A 21761-nucleotide genomic window follows, 5' to 3' on the forward strand; every position below is an offset into this window, starting at 1 on the left:
AAAATCTGGAAAAAATATATAAATTCCTGGACATAGACACCCTCCCAAGACTAAAGCAGGAAGAAGTCAAATCTCTGAATAGACCAAAAACAAGTTCTGAAATTGAGGCAGTAATTAATAGCCTACCAACCAAAAAAAGTCCAGGACTAGATGGATTCACAGCTGAATTCCACCAGAGGTACAAAGAGGAGCTGGTACCATTCCTTCTGAAACTATTCCAAACAATAGAAAAAGAGGGAATCCTCCCTAACTCGTTTTATGAGGTCAGCATCATCCTGATACCAAAACCTGGCAGAGACACAACAAAAAAAGAAAATTTCAGGTCAGTATCCCTGATGAGCATTGATGTGAAAATCACCAGTAAAATACTGGCAAACCGAATCTAGCAGCACATCAAAAATCTTATCCACCATGATCAAGTCAGCTTCATCACTGGGATGCAAGGTTGCTTCAACATATGCAAATCAATAGACAGAGAGCCAAATCATGAGAGAACTCCCATTCACAATTGCTATGAAGAGAATAAAATACCTAGGAATACAACTTAAAAGGGATGTGAAGGACCTCTTCAAGGAGAACCACAAACCACTGCTCAAGGAAATAACAGAGGACACAAACAAATGGAAAAGCATTCTGTGCTCATGGATAGGAAGAATCAATATCATGAAGATGGCCATATTGTAAAAGTAATTTACAGATTCAATGCTATCCCCATCAAGCCACCATTGACTTTCTTCACAGAAATAGAAAAAACTACTTTAAATTTTGTATGGAACCAAAAAAGAGCCTGTATAGCCAAGACAATCATAAGCAAAAAGAACAAGGCTGGAGGCATCAGGCTACCTGATCTCAAACTATACAACAAGGCTACAGTAACCAAAAAAAGCATGGTACTGGTACCAAAACAGATATATACACCAATGGAACAGAACAGAGGCCTCAGAAATAATGCCTCACATCTACACCCATCTGATCTTTGATAACGTGAGAAAAACAAGCAATGGAAAGAAGATTCCCTGTTTAATAAATGGTGTTGAGAAAATTGGCTAGCCATAGGCAGAAAACTGAAACTGGAAACCTACCTTACACCTTATACAAAAATTAACTAAAGCTGGATTAAAGACTTAAACCTAAGACCTAAAACCATAAAAACCACAGAAGAAAGCCTAGGCAATACCATTTAGGACATAGGCATGGGCAAAGACTTCATGACTAAAACACCAAAAGCAATGGCAACAAAAGCCAAGATTGACAAATGGATCTAATTAAACTAAAGAGCTTACTCACAGCAAAAGAAACTATCATCAGAATGAACAGGCAACTTACAGTATGAGAGAAAATTTTTGCAATCTATCCATCTGACAAAGGGCTAATACCCAGAATCTACAAAGAACTTAAAGAAATTTACAAGAAAAAAACAAACAACCCCATCAAAAAGCAGGCAAATGATATGAACAGACACTTCTCAAAAGAAGACATTTATGCAGCCAACAAACATGAAAAAACGCTCATCATCACTGGTCATTAGAGAAATGCAAATCAAAACCACAATGAGATACCATCTCTCACCAGTTAGAATGGTGATCACTAAAAAGTCAGGAAATAGGCTGTGCGTGGTGGCTCACGCCTGTAATCTTAGCACCTTGGGAGGCCAAAGTGGGCCGATCACAAGATCAGGAGTTTGATATCACCCGGGGCCAACATGGTGAAACCCTGTCTCTACTAAAAATACAAAAATTAGCCAGGCGTGGTGATGCACATCTGTAATCCCAGCTACTCAAGGGGCTGAGGCAGGAGAATCACTGGAACCTGGGAGGCAGAAGTTGCAGTGAGCTGAGATCGCGCCATTGCACTCCAGCCTGGGCAATAGAGTGAGAGTCCATCTCGAAATAAATAAATAAATAAATAAATAAATAAATAAATAAATAACTCAAGAAACAACAGATGCTGGAGAAGATGTGGAGAATTAGGAACGCTTTTACACTGTTGGTGGGAGTATGAATTAGTTCATCCATTGTGGAAGACAGTGTGGTGATTCCTCAAGGATCTAGAACCAGAAACACCATTTGACTCAGCAATGCCATTACTGGGTATATACCCAAAGCATTATAAATCATTCTACTGTAAAGACACATGCACATGTATGTCTACTGCAGCAGCGTTTGCAGTAGCAAAAACTTGGAACCAACCCAAACGTCCATCAGTGACAGACTGGACTTTCTGATCTTTTGATTTTAGAAGTTTAATTGAATATTAGCAGAGATTTTATTATTTTTTTCTGTCTCAATATGCATTTAGGAAATTACTTCCTAGTAAGTAAGAAGTACATCTAGATAGTTGTTGGATGAAGTATTTTAGCATTAACTATTGCTTAAGAAAACAACTGGATAATGTTTTCCTACCTTTTTAATCATCTCATCCTGCTATATGCACTGTGTTTGCTCATGTTTATGAACCTACCACACATAGTATAATTGGCTCTGAACTTCCTGAATTGCAAATCCTGTATTCAATAATTTCATTCATGCAGTCTGTTTCTCAGTTTATTTCTGGGAACTCTAATCTTTTGCTTCACAGATACTTTGAACTGGCATCTCATGTCTTAGTCTGAGTTCCTAACCTTTTTATATTTTTTTTTTTGTTATTTGTATTATTTATATATTGATTTCTTATTTCTCTCCCATTGAAATGTAAGATTTATGAGGGCAGAAAACTTTTCTATCTTGTCCAACAGGGTTTCTTGGGCACTTAGAGCACTGTGTGGCCTAAGAGGGATTGATTGTGTACTCTTACATTGTTCTTTTTCATTTATTATTTCATTTGTTGCTTATAATCTTATAAGCCATAAGTGCTCTTCTGCAGGGAGGAGACGCAGATATAAAGAGGTTAAATAATGTACCCAAAGCTATGTTGCTCTAGTAATTGGTTAGTGATTTTTTTTTTTTTTGGCTCTGTAAATTTGAGGCCATTTATCTTCAGAACTCGTGTTTTTAGCCACACCTCTCCACATATTCCCTTCTCCCCAGCATCTTTATGGCACCTGGCTATGCATTTGCTTTTGCTCATAAGCCTAGGTTTTGTCTGGTCAGTCTGTGAACATAAATAAGGAATCTGCTCACCAATCAACAAGGAGGAAGGGAGAAGTCAGTGAAAATCGTCACTAATGTTGAAGATAATAAACATTTTGGACAATGCCTGATGTTTTATAAAGAGCTTTTCATAGGAATTCTTATTTACTTATTCTCATGGTACAAGTTGGGAAAACTAATCTCAGAGTTTCAAATGTTAAGTGCCAAAGGCAACACAGCCAAAAGTCTATAGCTGGTGCATTAGTCCGTTTTCACGCCGCTGATAAAGACATACCCGAGACTGGATAATTTATAAAGAAAAAGAGGTTTAATGGACTCACAGTTCCACGTGTCTAGAGAGGCCTCATAATCATGGCGGAGGGCAAAAGGCACATCTTACATGGCTGCAGGCAAGAAAGAATTAGTGCCAAGCAAAAAGGGAATCCCTTATAAAACAATCAGATCTCGTGAGGTGTATTCACAACCATGAGAACAGTGTGGGGCAAACCACCCCTATGATTCAATTTTCTCCCAAGTCCCTCCCACAGCATGTGGGAATTATGGGAGCTACAATTCAAGATGAGATTTGGGCGGGGGACGCAGCCAAACCTTATCAGCTGGTGAGTGAGCAGCAGACCTGGGGTTCATATTCTCGTATCTTTGCATTCCTTCCCATCCATTGCATTGTGGGAAGAGCAGATAGTTCTCCCCTCCCCACTCTTCATTGTTTTGTGTGTGTCCACTGTTGATGAGAATGTCACTCTTTGTCATTTTAAAGCTTTTTTTAGTCACTGAGCTTTCCCATGATTTTCACAGGTCATTGGAATTTTTTATTGTTTTATGAATTATATACTGAAATAAGATCCTTGGCTACAGTTACAGTTTTGTATAATTTAGAGAGCATGTAGGCACCATTTTCTTGCCCAAGAATGGGGATATCAATTCTTTTACTTTCTACCACATAATGTAGCTGTAGGATGAAATCCTGTAGCTGAAGTTTCTCAACTCCAGCCCATTGATATTTTGGGTCAGGTGATTGTTTGTTGTGGGAGGCTGTCCTGCGCATTAGAGGAAGTTCAGCAGCTACCAAGGCCTCTACCCCGTAGCACTTCATCAGTTGTGATAATCAAAAATGTTTTCAGGCATTATCACTTTTTTTTGGCTTCCAGGGGATGTAAAATTGCCCATGGTTGAGAACCTCCGGATTAAATTAAGATAATAAATGTGAAAATGTGTTGTACATTTTAAGACATTTTTCAAATTCAAGGTGTTATTAGGATGAGCTTTAAGAGCAATAAAAAAAATCCTTGTGGCAGATGAGGTAAGCAGCAGAAGGGAAAACAGGGTATAGACATTAAGGACTAGAGTTGGCTGTCTCCTGTTACAGTCTTGTGAAAGCTCACTCATATGGATTCCTGCTATGAATTTCTTGCTTTTGCATTATTCCAAGCAAATATTTAATACAATGTTGCCTGCTAATAGAACTTCCCGTTACAGATTTAAGTTTTCTTTTTCTCTTCTTTTATTTTTATTTAATTAATTTATTTATTTTTTGAGATAGAGTCTCACTTTCTGTCACTCAGACTGGAGTGCAGTGGTGAGATCTTGGCTCACTGTAACCTCTGCCTCCCAGTTCCCAGTGATTCTCCTGCATCAGCCTCCTGAGTAGCTGGGATTACAGGCGCCCGCCGCCACACTTGGCTTATTTTTTGCATTTTTTAAGTAGAGACGAGGTTTCACCATGTTGGCCAGGCTGGTCTCAAACTCCTGACCTCCAATGATCTGCCTGCCTCAGCCTCCCAAAGTGCTGTGATTACAGGTGTGAGCCACTGCACCAGGCCTAAGTTTTCATTTCTTTATGAAATACTGTGCAGCATATTCACTACCATATGATGAATAATTAAAACTAAATTGCAATTGTCAAAATAAATGAACACATCATATTTGGAGGTAGAAAAATTCCTAATTTTTTTCCCACGTAGTTTATTGCATACTATTCTTATTTGTGGTATTTAGTGTTATATAGTTACTCAAAGTTGTTATAGCATTTATACTATATTTGTTTTGTTGAACTGAAATCATAGAACCTGCCAATTAAATTTAGAACAATGTCGTACACGTTGGTTTCTCTATTACTTACGGAGTAAAATTCTCAAAGTCCCATGAGGTATCCTTGTCTTAATGGCATGGATATGTTACTGCATGTGCTCTTATTGTCCAGCCAGCTGGCATTCATATATAAGATGTTATTATATAACATCTTATACATTATTTATGTGATAGGCTTTGGTGATGGGGCTTTGAGAAAGCTGTCTAGAAGAAGGATGTGAGCATTCTCTGTGTTAATAACTTTCTACTATTTTATTTTAATGTAACTTGCTACATTTGCCATCTGGAATAGAAACTTCTGCATCAACCATTAACTATCAACACCAACTATTCCAGGCTGCAGAATTTCAGTTTGAAACGGTTCTAAAATTCTATGGAACAGTGAAGACCTGCTTGCTTCATTGTGCTTTCCTTTAAGTGGAGTATTGCCCAGATGTGGAAGCTAGATGTTGAATTTTCAGACAGAGCTGTTTACCTTGAGAATGGCTGGGCACCTTCCATTTGTACTACTTTTTATTATTGTCAGAACTGATCAAATAAATCTGCCTGAGTATCTGTGTGTGGGATGCATGTTGAAAGCGATTTTATTGTTGCCCAATAAGTCCCCAAATGCTGTCGTCTTCCTTTTGTTTTCCCTCTCCCATCTTCAGTGCCTTTTTGCAACTTGCCTCACAAATCACATTGTCTCTACTTGTTACCCAGGCTTTTCTTCAGCTGGTAAAATGGATTTTTTTTTCCTCAGCCAGATTCAGAGTTTGCCCTGTTCTTATTCCCTGTATGTTTCCCTTCACTTTTAATGTGAAAATTGCAAATATATTTCTAAACCCTTCTGCACAACACTTTCCATTTATGGAAAACTCACAATATGTAAAGTAATGAGAGGAGATATCTAAAATGCATCTTCCATTTTCTGCTCTGTATCTCCAACTGGACCAATTTTTCCAGATAATTTCTCCTTTCTTTCCAACTTTATCTGCATCGTAGAATTCAGAGAACTAAAAGCATTTCTTCCTTTCATTCTTTTTTTTTCATATTATTTCTCTACTGCAGACTTCACTAACTGATGAAACACTGCCAGAGCCCACTGGGACTTTTTCGCAACTTTACTTAAGGGAATAAAACTCTCATGCTGAGGTAAGGCAAACCAGTCCATGTAGGTTCTCACTAAAAAGAAGAGTGGATTTTATAAGCTCGGGCCTGTCTTATAATCTCTCTGTGCCTTGTTCTTGTATGTAGCTTGATAATTTACCATCTGTCCTTTTTCTGCCCAGTGGATTTTTGAGGTTCACAAATGTGAGATACACAAAGATGTGATATAAACTTGCCGTTCCATGTTTTTTTTTTTGTTTGTTTTTTCTGCAAATAATGCATTTTCCCTCCAGAACTGTTAACTGGTAACTATCCTATCAGACTCAAGATGACTTTAAATAACACTGTTTTTTACACTATACTTAGTCAGGATTAGACTTGGCTGCCAGAAACAGAAAATTCCTAAGATCAGGAGCTTAAATGAGATACAACTCTATTTTTCTCTTTGAATTAAAACTCAAGATAGGCATTCCAAAGCTGCTGTAGTGTTCCATGATGTCAGAGATCCAGGATTTGTCAGACATAGCTTTTGTCCTTATGATGCAGATGTAGCATAAGGACAATGTGTTATAGTCACATTTCAAGCAGAATGTGAAAAGGTACAATTATTTCCTTGTAAGGAAAGTTCCCAGTAGTTGCGGTACAACTGCGGTGGTTAATCCTATGGATCAGTGCTTAGTCAGATGGCCATGTGTGGCTGCAAAAAAGACTTTTTCTTGTGGCCATGTGTCCAGCTAAAATTTATGTCTTCTAAGAAGAGAAAAATTAGCAGTATTTTGCTCTCAAACATTAATTTTAATATATCCTATATTTTAAAACACTGTTGCTGGGTAGATTGTGAACTACATGTGGGCAAGGACTGTGTATAATAAAAAATATTCTGTTGTCAGCTCTTAAAGGTGGCACAAAAATAATGAATAAATATTCACTGAAAATATACATGGAGAGATGGTATTTTTATCATGTGAAATATGACTCAAAATGAGACTGATTTTTTACATTTTAAAATAAATGCACCCAACTATTCTTTATTCATTCAGTAATCACTGAGCATATATGCTGATTCATTAAAGTATCATTTTTCTTTCTTTAATTAAAAATCTTAAATTGATATATAATAGTTTTACATATTTTTGGAGTGCATATGATATTTTGATATCTGTATACAGTGTAGTAATGATCAAATTAGAGTAACTGGGATATCTATTACCTCAAACATTTATTTTTTCTTTGTGTTGGGAATACTGCAAATCTTCTCTTCTAGCTATTTTCAAATATACAATAAATTATTTTAAATTATAATTTCCCTATTGTAGAGTTAAATATTAGAACTTATTTCTTCCATCCGACTATATTTTTGTGCCCTTTAACCAGCTTCTCTTCATATGCCTCTCCTTTCCTTTCCAAGCCTCTGGTAACCATCATCCTACTCTCTATCTCCATGAAATCTACTTTTTAAATTCTCATATATAAGTGAAAATACGTGTTGTCTTTTTGTGCCCGGCTTATTTCACTTAACATAATGACCTCCAGTTGAGCAAATGACAGAATTTCTTTCTGTTTTATGGCCAAATAATATTCCATTGTGTGTATCTATACCATATTTTATCTATCCATTCATTTCTTGATTGACACGAAGATTAATTCCATATCTTGGCTATTATGAATAGTGCTGCAGTAATCATGGCAGTGCAGATATCTCTTCCATATACTGATTTTCTTTCTTTTGGATATACACCTAGCAGTGACATTGCTGTATCATATGGTAATTCTATTTGTAGTTTTTTGAGAAAACTGCTTACTTTTTTCCATACTGGCTGTGCTACTTTTACATTTTCACAGTGTGTAAGCTTTCCCCTTTCTCTGCATTCTTGTCAGTATGTGTTATTTTTTGTCTTTTTGATAATAGCTATTCTAAGTGGGGTGAGGTTATTTCTTACTGTTTTTTACTTGTACTTTTCTTGATGGTTAGTGATACTGAAAATTTTTTAATATACCCATTGGCCATTTGTTTGTCTTCTTTTAAAAAATGCCTATTTGGGTCCTTTGCCTATTTTTTAATGACATTATTTGTTTTTGCTATTGAGTTGTTTGGGTTTCTCATGTATTCTGGTGATTAATCTCTTTTCATATGGAAAGTTTGCAAATATTTTCTCCCATTTTGTAGGTTGTCTCTTCACTTTGTTAATTGTTTGCAGTGCAGAAGCTTAAAAAGCTTAATGTATCTTCATGCAATCCAATTTGTCTATTTTTATTTTTTTTGTTTTTGTTGCCTGTGCTTTTGAGCCTTACCCCAAAAATCTTTTTTGAGAACAATGTTCTGTATCATTTCCTCTGGTAGTTTCATAGTTTCAGATCTTACATTTATGTGTTTAATCCATTTTGAGTTAATTTTTTGTATGGTGAAAGATGAGAATCTAGTTTCATTCTCCTGTATATAGATGTTCAGTTTTCCTAACACCATTTTTTAAATTTATTTTTCATTTCAGTAGGTTTTGGGGGAACAGGTGGTATTTTGTTACATGAATAAGTTGTTTAGTGTTGATTTCTGAGATTTTGGTGCCCCCATCACCCAGGCAGTGTACACTATATCCAATGTGTGATCTTTCATCCTTCACCCTGCTCGCACCCTTTCCTGAGTCTCCAAAGTCCATTGTATCATTCTTATGCCTTTGTGCCCCCATAGCTTAGCTCTCACTTATGAGTGAGAACATACCATGTTTGGTTTTCCATTTCTGAATTACTTCATATAGAATAATAGTCTCCATTTCCATCCAGGTTGCTGTGAATGCAATTATTTCGTTCCTTTTTATGGTTAAGTAATATCCCATGGTGTATGTAACATATTTTCTTTATCCACTCATTGATTTATAAGCATTTGGGCTGGTTCCATATTTTTGCAATTGCACATTGTGTCAGAACCATTTTTAAATGAGAATACATGCTTTTGGAGCTTTTGCTAAAAATGAGTTTGCTGTAAGTACACGGATTTATTTCTCAGTTCTCTGTTTCATTCCGTTGGTCCATGTGTCTGTTTTTATGCCAGTATCATGTTGTTTGTGTTACTATGTCTTTGTAATATAATTTGAAATCACATAGTATGATGCCTCTGCCTCCAGCTTTATTCTTTTTGCTCAGAATTGCTTTAATTATTCAAAGTCTTTTGTGGTTTTATAGAAATTTTAGGATTGTATTTTCCATTTTTGTAAAGGATGTCATTGGTATTTTGATAAGGATTGCAATCAGTCTATAGATTGCTTTGGATAGTATAAATATTTTAGCAATATTAATTCTTCTAATTCATGAACATGGGATATTTCTTCATTTTTAATGTTCTTTTCCATTTCCTTCATCAGTGTTTTATTTTTTGTGTGTGTGGAGATCTTCCATGTCTTTGGTTAAACGTATTCCTAGAATTTTTTTGTAGCTATTGTAAATAGGATTGCTTTCTTGATTTCTTTTTCAGGTTGATCTCTGCTAGTGTACTGACACACTACTGATTTTTGTATGTTGATTTTGTATTCTGCAACTTTATTGAATTTGTGTATCAGATTTAAGAGTTTTTCATGGCGTCTTTAGATTTCCTAAAATAAAAAATCATATCATCTGAAAATAAGAATAATTCGACTTGCTTTTCAATTTGGATGCCTTTTCTTTCTTTTTCTTTCCTAACAGCTCTGACTAGGACTGCCAGCACTATGCTGAATGAAAGTGGTGAATGTGGGCATCTTTGTCTTGTTCTAGATCTTACTGGGAAGGCTTTCAATTTTACCCCATTCAGTATGGTGTTAGCTGTGAGTTTGTCATATATGACCATATAATCATGTTGAGGAATGTTCCTTTTATACCCATTTTGTTGTTGACAGTTTTCATCATGAGGACTGTTGAATTTTATTTCATGCACAAGTGTTGTTTTTCTTATAGTGACTTTTTTAACCATTTATCAAGTCATGTTTTGGATTTCTCCTTAAAAATGAGTCTCAGACTTAAGGTTCAAACACCGATGGAAATAATTCTCTTTACGACTAATTTTTCTCTTTAAACCTACTTTTCTTCATTTCTCAGAGAAGTGTTATCTTGCTCTGATAACTTTTTAACTCTTCCTAAAAATCAAATCTCCCCCCAACAAGTTGGAGATTTGGTCCTGTTGGGGGATTTTTAAGTAAGGGCTGTTAGCTGTGATTGAGGTGCCTGTATTTCTGAGACAAGGAGCCTTAATGGACTAGGATGAAATTAATTAAAAGTTACATTTATTGAGCCCTGCCATTGAAGAATATATAATGTCTTCTATGCAAACCAATTCATTGGTAAGGAACAGCATTGCTATTCTGAGCATTTTAGAAATACCACAATATTGGAGTCGTCTCAGAAAGATCTCTGAAGAGTTCTGGGAAGGTGACAGTCAACAGCAGAATAGCAGCTGCCACCACAGTCAAGCAGTTGGTTTGCTTGTCTTGGAATTTTTAGACATCTAAGGAGTATGGCTTCTCCAATACTAAAACCAGTGACAAAATTGCAAAAGTTATTTTTATTGCTCTTTAAATATGAGCAAACATTACTGTGATTCAGCTTATTTTTATATAATTTTACAGGGAATCAAATTAAGAATTAAATGCATTTTTTGGCATAGTTATGTCTTGTAAAGAAAGAAAGATGGTGCCAGGGGAATTTTCCTTTCAAATATGTAAAGAACTTCTAATGAGTGAACTTTTCCTGTGTCGGAAAGATAGCATTCACCTCCTTTCCTGGCTTCTGTGCCAACTTACGACTGTGGTGTGTAGAAATTTAATGTCAGCCACTGAAAGAACCATTTCCTAAGGTGATACTGCTTTTTACTCAAGGAATAAGTAGGTTCCCTTTGAATTTACCTGTGTGTGTTTGGAAAACAAGCATAAATATCTCCTCTTCTCATAGGAAGAACACTATTTCAAAGAGCCATTTTCTTTCCTAACAAAGAAATTCATACTGCAGACAAATCAGCAATTTCACAGCTGGTTTTTGAAATCCTGAAATGATGTATACAAATCAAAGCAGGAGAGATTCATTTGGAGTGAAAGGAATATTTGAATTGCATCCCAATTTCTAATAGGATATTGTTTCATGGTTCTACAGTATTATAAACATGTCATGTCTGTTATACATGACAATCATATCTCATCTGTGACTCATGAACTTTATAAGAAAGTGACAATTTGAAAGCATAGAATTGCAGGATTGGATGGAACAATATCTTCTAAGCTATTTCCTCTCCTTTTCCCATTTTTGGTTGACCATGCTAATTCCCCTCTAAAACTTTCTTATACAGCTACTTGAAAACACCCATTGCTTCTTAAAGTAACCTATTGTCAAAGAATATTGGATTTTCTTATGTAACTTGAAAAAATGACACTTTATTGGTTTTGATTCTACCACCAAGAGTCACAGGGAACTTTCCATCTTTTCATCATATATATAACAGGCTTTTCAACTTTATATAACAGTCCTTAAATATTTTCATATTGTAATAATTTCCTATGGAACCTGTTGACTTTTACGCCAGGGTTATAGTGATGGAAGTAATGAGAAGTGATCATATTCTGGATATATGGCAGCAGTAGATAGAAGGTGTGGTTCATAGGAATTGATCATGGAATGGATGTGGGCTGTGAGAAAGAGCAGTCAATGTTTTTGACCTGAAGATGTTTTACTAACATATGTTAAGCATTTACTATCTGCTCAATATACTTTGCTAGGCATCGTAGCACAATTAAATGTGCATTTAAATAGCTGTTCGGTGATACAAGTAGGACTATTCTGTAAGACTAAGAGAACATTAGTCAGGCCTCTTATGGTGGGGGAGGGGTTCCCTTTCTTTGCATTCTCATGCTTTGACTTGAGAGAGCAAACCTATATGTTATTATGGATCAGAATTATAGATTTCATGCTCAGTTTTAAGTCTAAAAATATGCTTTTCAATATCTAGTATTTACATGAGTGTGACTTCTCAGGAATTATAATGAGAGCCTGAAAAATTACCAGGGGCAATATTTTCAGTCCGGAGATGTTATACCCCAGTTACTGCCACTAAATTTTAAGCTCATTGGGAGCAGGAATTTGATTCTTTTATTATATTAATAGTATCTGTTACATAATATTAACTCAGTAAATGCAGGGTATGCTATTGTTAAACTATAGTCCCAGTCTCTGTAAGTGGATTTTTTAAGATAGATTAAGTCCTAGTTAATGTGATATACCTCTATTTCTGTCTGTCTATCTGTCTACCTGCCTACGTACCTATATATCTATTTATCTGTCAATCAAGAGAATAAAATAAAGAACCACTCTTGGAGAATCAAAGTTTTTTATAACATGGTATGCAACTGCCTTACCTTCTTTATCAGCCATCTGCATGCAAACAGCATAATGTCTGAAGTTAAAACGTGTAAGATATATGAGAATGGAATCTTTGGTGCAGTTCACTCTTGAACTCTTGTCTATAGAGTAAGTAGCCTGGGGTAGTTTCTCCTCCTTTTTTTATATGTGGGGAGAAGAAATTAGGTGGCTGCTTATCTTGTGCTAAATAGGTTTCTCTGCCAATCCACAAGGTAGCAGGGAATTGTTAGTGCCACTATGACAGATTAACAAAATAGGCATCTGTCTAAATGTCTGATGCATTAGTTGCACTGCCTGTAAAAGAGATGGGTCTCCTTGAGAAATAAACCCAGACTGAATTTCAAATGTGGATGTGTCCCCAAAATTGGCAAAGTTTTCAAAGGTGTACCCTTCAAAGGAGAGCAGAAATAAACTGTACATTAAAAGAATTAGTACTCAGAGGCCTTTGTTTAATCAATGGTTAGTTTGGTGGTGATTGCACAAATTCACTACATTAAATTTAATCAGGGATGTTTCTGGGATGTGGGTGGCATGCTTACTGATTAATTCATTTATATTCTTGAAATAAGATATGTTCTCCTGGATGAATTTCCACAGTTTGGTAATTTCACAGTATGCATTTCAGCATCTCTAAATGGCTGCTTTGTTCACTGTCCCAGAGCCTAGGACATGCTGGGTGCTGGGTACTGATTAGTTTACCAGACTAAGAATGACAGACAGGAAATGGCGCCATTTTAATCTCTCAAAAGAACATCAAAGGAATCATTTCGATGGCTGTAAATACTTCAGGATTTTGATGCCACCTTTTCAAGTTGCCTTAAGAAATCACTTAGGAATGGTATGGGAGATCATGATACAATGAGGTCCTGCAAAGAAGTACACCTTTCTTTGTCAGGATTCTGAAATTGATTAAGTATAACTATGTCTATGATGTAATAGATTATATTAAAACTATCATTTTGGAGAAAAGAGACCTGATGGATTATAGAGTCTATAACCTTATTTATAAAAAACGATGAAATGAAACTCAGTAGTTAATTGACTTTTGTAGATGGAAAGATAGTTTGTAGTAGAGCTTTGCATTCAGGACTACTAGTTCCCACCCCCCCACCCCCCCCACCATTAACTGTTATAGCCAGTTTATTTATTTATTTACTTTAACTTTTATTTTAGGTTCAACGATACATATACTGGAGATTTGGTGTACGATTATTTTGTCACCCAGGTACTAAGCCTAGTACCTGATAGCCAGTTTGAAGTGTGTGCATTGGGGAAGGGGGGAGTAAGGTTGTTCTTAGACAGAGGCACAGAGAGTTAATATGTATATATATATATGGTATTGCCTTATGTTAATACATCACTTGGCTTTAAGTGTGGGGATGGGCAGGAGTACTTGTTATGACCTGTGGGGCCCTACTTTCCTTGATTCTCAGAGAGATTTTGCAAACTGCCTAAAATATCTGTTAATATGCTCTGTGTCTACATGCTTACAGACATGATGACAGGGAGGGGGGAAAATATTGTTCATTGTTGTTGTTTTCTAGCTGGAACCATGAGATTTGCTTAAGGAAGACTGAAGGCTAGCGTGACAGAAAATGGAGCTCAGGAGGACCCAGAATAAATTACATTCCTTTGGAGGGTCCTGGGAGGGGCAGGCCATGGCTTACTTCATTCTATTCCACTCATTTCTTACAGTTCAGCTGCCTCCTGATGTGCGGTTGTTTAGTATGCAAATCAATAATCATTACCTATGTGAAGTGTTAGTTCACAGGCATGCAGGCTGTGGTCAGTTGGTACCTGTTCCCTCCTAAAGAACTATCTCTGAAATTGAACATCTCTATTTTTGTTTGTATAAATCTGAATATTAATTAGACCACTTCTTATGAACTTAGGGACCTCTCTGCTTTTGGTGACAGTAGCAGGCAGAATATAGATGGAGAAAATGAAGTATCATGCTGTTTCTGTAAACGGTTTGGTGTCTCTATATAATAAAACTCTTTAGAATGAACTGCCTCCAGAAACAGGGACAAATGTGATGTCCTTTCTCTGCCCCTTGAATTAAATAACAAAATGAACAGCAGATCATTTTGTTGTTGCTACTCCATAAAGATCATTTTGTTATTGTTACTAGGAGAGAGCGGAGTGTAATGGAAAGAATACATGTTTACAACTGGGCTGTAATTTTGGATCTTCTGAAAAGTAAGAATATGTTCTTGAATGAACCTCAAATTTTGTGAATGTGCTTATTATTTTAAAGATAAGAACATGGATTCAATTTCTGTCTCCGTAGTAACCTGCCGTATTATCTTTCTCTAGCTATATAACCTCTCTTTGCTTCCATTTCTTCATTTGTTAAATAGGGAAAATAATAGCACCTACATCATAGGTTTGTTATAAAAAAGAAATGGATTCACATTTTTAATGTTCTGTGTAATTACTTATCATTGTTATTTTAATAAGGAAAGTATTGGTTATATAAATAGCCAAGAAAACAGCCAATTGAGACTTTTCTTCCTAGATTACCTTGGTTATATCAGTGCTTCTGGGTGTGGTCACTGATATTCTACAGCTGAAACAGCTGGTGGGGTCCCCAACTAAAGAGTGTATGTTATTGGAGGCTAAGAATTATGAGCAACTATCTCTGACTTGAGAACCCTAACCTTATATTGACATCTGAGATTTATTCATCAATAAACACCTTTTTGTAATCCAGAATCATGTTATGTCATTACTTTCTATATCAGAATTTAAATGTTAAGGGACCAAGACATTATGCAATGAATACTAAAATGTTACTAAAATCATGTGTTGTGAAGAATATTTGGAAATATAGAAACATGTTCACAAGATGTTAAGTAAAAAAACAGGTTAGCAGGTTGTAAAACAGTATTTCAGTATGTTTCTAAATTTGCAATCATTAAATAATTTTATAATCATGAAAAATATTATTAAAATATTATAATCCTGTGATAAATTCTAATGAGTACTTTCTTGATTTGGCTTTAACATTTTCCAAAATGAAAATTACAAGTTTATTTTCTGATTATAACAGTAATAAAGCTTACTACTGTAGCTATTACAAGCAAAATAGAAAAATAGGTAAAGATGATTAAAATCATCCACAATCCCACTTTCTTAAAATGGCCTTACTAAGATTTTTAACAAAAATTTACTCCACATATTTATTTATGAATTTTTATATGCACCATTTCTCTAATTTTCCTAAATGGAGTTTATAATATCTACCTGTTTTCACTCAATAATATATTGAACTACATGTTGACCCTCATCATTGTCCTGAAGTTTCAAGTCATTGAATAGAGATACAGCAATCACTTACTGATGGAGATGTGTAGTTTGTTTGTCTTACAATTCGTACATTAAAGTTACACTATGATAAATATCTTTGTGCGTACCAGTTTACCCTACCAAAAGATATGAGAATATTTCCAGTTGAATTTTAAAATAAAAACCTCGTTATTCTGTTAACTTACTTTTATTTGATTATTGAGGTTGAGTATTTTTCCATAGGCAGATTTGAGCCCCTCAACTTGACAATTGTATTGATAATTATTCACTGTATGATTATTGTGATTATTGCAATTAAATGATTACTTATAGTTTCTCATTTATTGGAAGGAGCATTGTAAGGGTATCAGAAACACTACAGAGCCTTTTTTTTTTTTTTAACCACTCTCTTGCCCTGGACATTAGGTGGTGATTGGACTCTCAGATACTGCTTTTGTAATACTGCATGGTCAATTCAAAGGAAACCACTGGGATTACAGTCCCATCAATTATAAAGGGACTTAGACCTAAGGGGCTTAGATCGTGTCAGGGGACTGATGGAGCCCTATCAAAGTGCCCTGTCATGTCCTGTTATATCTCCTTAGGGTTAAGTATGTTCCCAAAGCCCTGCATCTTGAGGTAGGCATGGGAATTATTTTCAAAAATATCAACATAGGATATAACTTTCTCTCTTAGATTAGCTAAACTTAGAAGAAAAATTTCTTTGTGGTCAAATGTTTCTGCCATATTAAAATCTACAAGTCAGGTGGTGACCAGATTTTGTGATGCCATCCAAAAGGTTTTAGTACAAATCTTTCTTAAAAATACAGTAAGTAATTGTAAACTATGATACTTTTAAATTCTCTACAAGATTATTCAATGACCATTTTTAAAATAGATGGTTTTTCTGTTGTGGTCTTAGTTTTCATTTTATAGTTGACCCCAGGTGTAACTTTCCGAAGACTCTCAGGATTCCCTTCAGTCCTGTTCTGTATATCTATCTAGTCATTGTCCCAGCGAAATGATAAAAGGCCCAAATCAGCTTGTTTTGCAATGTGAGCAACAAACATCTCAATAGGATGTGTCTCTTCAAGTTGTTTTTCTTGTACTATTGATGTATTATGGGGAGATATTTAACTTCATCTCTTGGTCTTATTTGTAGCAACTTCCATGACTGATGAGCCAGTTGAATTAGTCTTTGGGATAGTCACTAAGTAGATGGGAACAGGATTTTCTTGGTTGGAAGTCCATTTCTTGAATATTCAAGTTTGTTTGTTCTAGAAATTTAATTGACTGAGCCTGCCTAATAAAGGAAATCTTTGTCATGCCAGTGTGAAGTTCCGCTTGCCACTTTGCTATTTTCCTCTTAATGCAGTACTAATATATGTTGAACCAAAAACAAAAACCTGGGCTTATAGCATAACACACCTGGTATTAAATTATGGTACCACCATTTGTTATCCTAGTTAGTTAACAACTTTCTGAAAATAAAATAAGGATAATAATATCTATCTTGATGTACCTTTTTTTCTTATGAGGTACCTGAGATAGAAGAATTTCTTTTTCTTTGCCTTCACTTCATAGAGGTTAGCGTTATTTTATTTTATATAAACATAGAAATAAATATCTACTGGAGACTCATTTGAGAGAAAACAACCCATGTTGGATCTTATGGAGGTAGATACACTTTTCCATTCTTTCTTCAATCTACAGAGGTTCATGTCATACCCACATCTTCATCTAAAAATCAAGGAATGAGGCTGGACACCATGGCTCACGCTTATAATCCCAGCACTTTGGGAGGCCGAGGCAGGCAAATCACTTGAGCTCAGGAGCTCAAGACCAGCCTGACCAACACGGTGAAACCCTGTCTCTACTAAAAATAAAAAAAATTAGCCAGGTGTGGTGGTGGGTGCCTGTAATCTCAGCTACTCGAGAGACTGAGGCAGGAGAATCACTTGAACCCAGGAGGTGGAGGTTGCAGGGAGCCAAGATTGCACCACTGCACTCCAGCCTGGACGACAGAGAGAGAATCCATCAAAAACAAACAAACAAACAAACAAACAAACAAACAAACCAACAACCCAGGAATCATTCTAGACATTATTTGTTCCTCAAATCTATAATTGTTTCAGGATCTATGTTTGTTTTCTTTTTACCAAAGCTAAAGAAACACTGTTCCTTATTCGCTTTTTTTTTTTTTTTTTCTCAGTCTGGCTACTTACTTTTCTCCCTCATAGATAAATGCAAACAACCAATGAATCACCATATTTCTCCTTTATTAAAGCTGTCTCCAATGGCATTCTCAGCAAGTTAAAATGTCAAGTATATGGGCCTTTAAAAAAGGTTTCCAAAGATATCCCTGGGGAGGGAGGGAAGAGAAATTTGAGGAGGGAGGAGGGAAGCCATGTGACCTGAGAAGCAGGAATTCTGTACATAAATACTGAAGTTTACTGTCAAGCTTCCAAGTAAAAATGCTAAAGATTTGCAGTATCCACAACCTATGTCCCTGTGATAAGGCTGGTTAATGCCTAGAACATAACGCTAGGAATTCAAGAATAGGGATCATATCCTAACTGAGTACTGATGATCCATCTTGATGATGTGTCAAAGGGCACAGGATGAGGAGTGGAAGGGTTTGGAGAGTGAGAATAAATTACTGCAAATCCAAACATCTGATTGGATAAACAACTCCAAGTGGATATAATTTATTATTCACTCCATAGAAAGATTAGAATGTACACCCTAGGGAGATTAAGGTAAGAATAAGAGAGATGCCTAAAAATTTTATATGTACATCATCCACGTTGCCTGTTTATCAGAGTCACTCTAATGTTTAGTGCTGTAAATGGTTAAGTATGAATATATCAGCTGAATACTTTCATATCAGTTGAGCTGTGCCCTTGTCATAGTGAGCACTCTTTTCATGTGGACATTTGGATAAACCAGTGTTTAGAGATTATGTTTTATAAATTATATGACCAAATCCCAATACCACATGGAGAATATGTAATTTATGTGCTAATTGGATCATGTCCATTAGACTTTATCATAACTATCTTTTATCTGCACTACAGTTGTTATTTACTAAAACATAGTCACGTGAAAGTTTTCTATAATAGTATTCTACACTTTCTATTCTCTGACTCTTAGGAATCACTACTTCTTCTGAACTCCTTTAGCAATGAATTTCACAATTATATGTTATTAATGTGAAATTAACAATTATATATTATCATATACATTTAAGTATATGCAGTGAGTTTCACAATTACATATTATTTCATGTGTTTATTTTTCTCATCAAAAAATTAAATCTTGGCCAGGCACGGTGGCTCACACCTGTAATCCCAGAACTTTGGGAGGCTGAGGCAGGCGGATCATGAGGTCAGGCATTCGAGACCAGCCTGGCCAACATGATGAAACCCCGTTTCTACTGAAAATACAAAAATTAGCTGGGCGTGGTGGCGTGTGCCTGTAATCCCAGCTACTCAGGAAGCTGAGGCAGGAGAATCACTTGAACCTGGGAGGCATAGGTTGCAGTGAGCCGAGATTGTGCCACTGCACTCCAGTCTAGGTGACAGAGCCAGACTCTGTCTCAAAAAAAAAAAAAAAAAAAAAAAAATTAAATCTTGATTTGAAAGATTTGAAATATCAGGTGAGTATAAAATCATTGGTAATCCTAACAACTGAAATTAATAATTTCAAAAATATTGCTTTTTGTATGTCTATACACTTTTATATATTGAAAACATATATATGCAAATATGTTGAATTCACTTCATATCTTTTTAACATTATCTCCATTATAATTTTGAATTTTTGTGCTTAATTAATTAATTTACTATTATTATTTTTTGAGACAGAGTCTCACTCTGCTGCCCAGGCTGTAGTGCAGTGGCACCATCTTGGCTCACTGCAACCTCTGCCTCTTGGGTTCAAGTGATTCTCCTGCCTCAGCCTCCCGAGTAGATAGTAGGATTACAGGTGCAGGCACCACGCTTTGCTATTTTTTTGCATTTTTAGCAGAGACAGGGTTTCACCACGTTGGCCAGACTGGTCTTGAACTCCTGGCCTCAAGTGATCCACCTGCCTCTGCCTCCCAAAGTGCTGGGATTACAGGCGTGAACCACTGCGGCAAGCTTCTTTGCTTGATTTATGATCTTTTAAAAAATTTATCATGCTGGGTCAATTAAGTGGTAAGTATTTAGAAAGTAAGACTCTTCTATTTTTATGATCTCTGTGGCACAGTGCATTGCAAGTAGAAGTTCGCAATAAATAGCTTTTGTTGTAAACTAACACACTGGTTACTTTCTAAAGTCATTTGCTTTTTAAAAATCCCTTTGGTATACTAATCTATACTATATCACTGTACTTGTAGACCAAGGGATTTGTCTGGCCAACATGGCGAAACCTCATCTCTACTAAAAATACAAAAATTAGCTGGGCATGGTGGCGCATGCCTGTGATCCCAGCTACTCAGTAGGCTGAGGCAAGAGAATCGCTTGAACCTGGGAGGCAAAGGTTGCAGTGAGCCGCGATCGCTCCACTGCACTCCAGCCTGGGTGAGATACTGCACTCCAGCCAAGGGTTTGGTCTGCAAATATAGTGATATAGTATAGATTAATTCATTTGCTTTAAAAAAGTCCATATGCCACAGGATGGCTCAAGATATCAATCTATATCTTAGAAAAATTATTATACAAATAAATAGGCAACAAGATTGAGAAAAACTGGTATATTTGGTAAAAATACACCAAAAAAGCAAGAGAGGAAGAGGGAGATATGTGTTTTAGAACCCACAGGTTTTCACCAGGTGAATTTTAAAGGCTATAAGAGTTCATAAATCTTAGCATCCTGAGTCATTTGAGAGTCTGATAAACATCATTTAAATACGTAATTTGTTTCTCTTTTCTTGTTAGAGAAAGGTGGTGCAAACTTATTCTTGGAAGACTGTCAGAAATATTAATAATGAGCAAAATGCCTATTGAGTTGGTTTTGTCAAAACTAAGAAAATGACTTTTGAAGTTAAAACACATGCAAACTGTTGCTTAGTTTTAAAAATATATATATGGAGTGGAACAAAAGTTCCCACTCAACAGCTTACTGAAAAATACAAAAAGGAACGCAGTTTTCAGCAGGTTCTATTTGCTATAAAACATTTTCTTTTCTTATCATTGTTTTATTTTTTTCTTTCTGGTCTCCCCCCCTTGCCAACGTTCACAGCTGGGCATCTTTTCCATCTTTCCGGTACTTTGTGTTGCATATCCTTACGTGGAACACATATATGCATAATTATTCAGGTTTCCCTCCTGTCTCCATTGTTGGTAGAATTATCATTCAAGTTAACATTAATATACTTTTTTGCTCTTCTCCTCCTCCCAGTTTGTCCTTTTGTCACTTGGAAAATATTGATTTCCCTCCATTGTAGGTGAGATGCACCTACATGGCTCATTTGTGCTTACTTCCTTCTTGTTTGGAGACTCAGCAAGTTCAGCACAATGCTATTTATTGAATTTATCTGTCAATTTCTTCTTCCTTGCATGGCTGACTAATTCAGTGGAATCAGCACAATACCAGAAGCACAGAGGATAATGGCTTAAATTTTTTTTTTCACAGAAAATTGTAAATCAAAAGTAGAGACTAAGTTTGGGGACCAATCCCTTCAGAAGGTGGCAACTTATAAAGTGTGTGCAGGACTGTCTAGGTGAACATGGCAACAGATATGATTTTCTAATGGGGCACTTCTCAGCTTTTCATTAAATGTCTAAGAAATACACAGAAAGACATGAATTGGCAGCAGGATTATGAAATAAAAATGAGAGGAGCCTCCAA

General features: G+C 35.9%; 1 protein-coding gene across 2 annotated transcripts in view; it reads left to right on the top strand.

Annotated features, from left to right (window-relative positions):
• CNTN4 (contactin 4) overlaps nucleotides 1-21761 on the top strand; it is a 991759-nt gene that overhangs the window by 158490 nt on the left and 811508 nt on the right. Inside the window, exon 6 of one of the 2 annotated variants that reach the window (XM_058437175.1) lies at nucleotides 14770-14837. The exons of the other annotated variant lie outside the window; for it this stretch is intronic. The gene's annotated coding sequence lies outside the window, so the exon portion shown is untranslated. The remainder of the gene's footprint in view (nucleotides 1-14769; nucleotides 14838-21761) is intronic. 2 annotated transcript variants of the gene reach the window in all.

Source organism: Hylobates moloch, unplaced genomic scaffold (assembly GCF_009828535.3).
Source record: "Hylobates moloch isolate HMO894 unplaced genomic scaffold, HMol_V3 SCAFFOLD_4, whole genome shotgun sequence".
Taxonomy (NCBI): Eukaryota; Metazoa; Chordata; class Mammalia; order Primates; family Hylobatidae; genus Hylobates; species Hylobates moloch.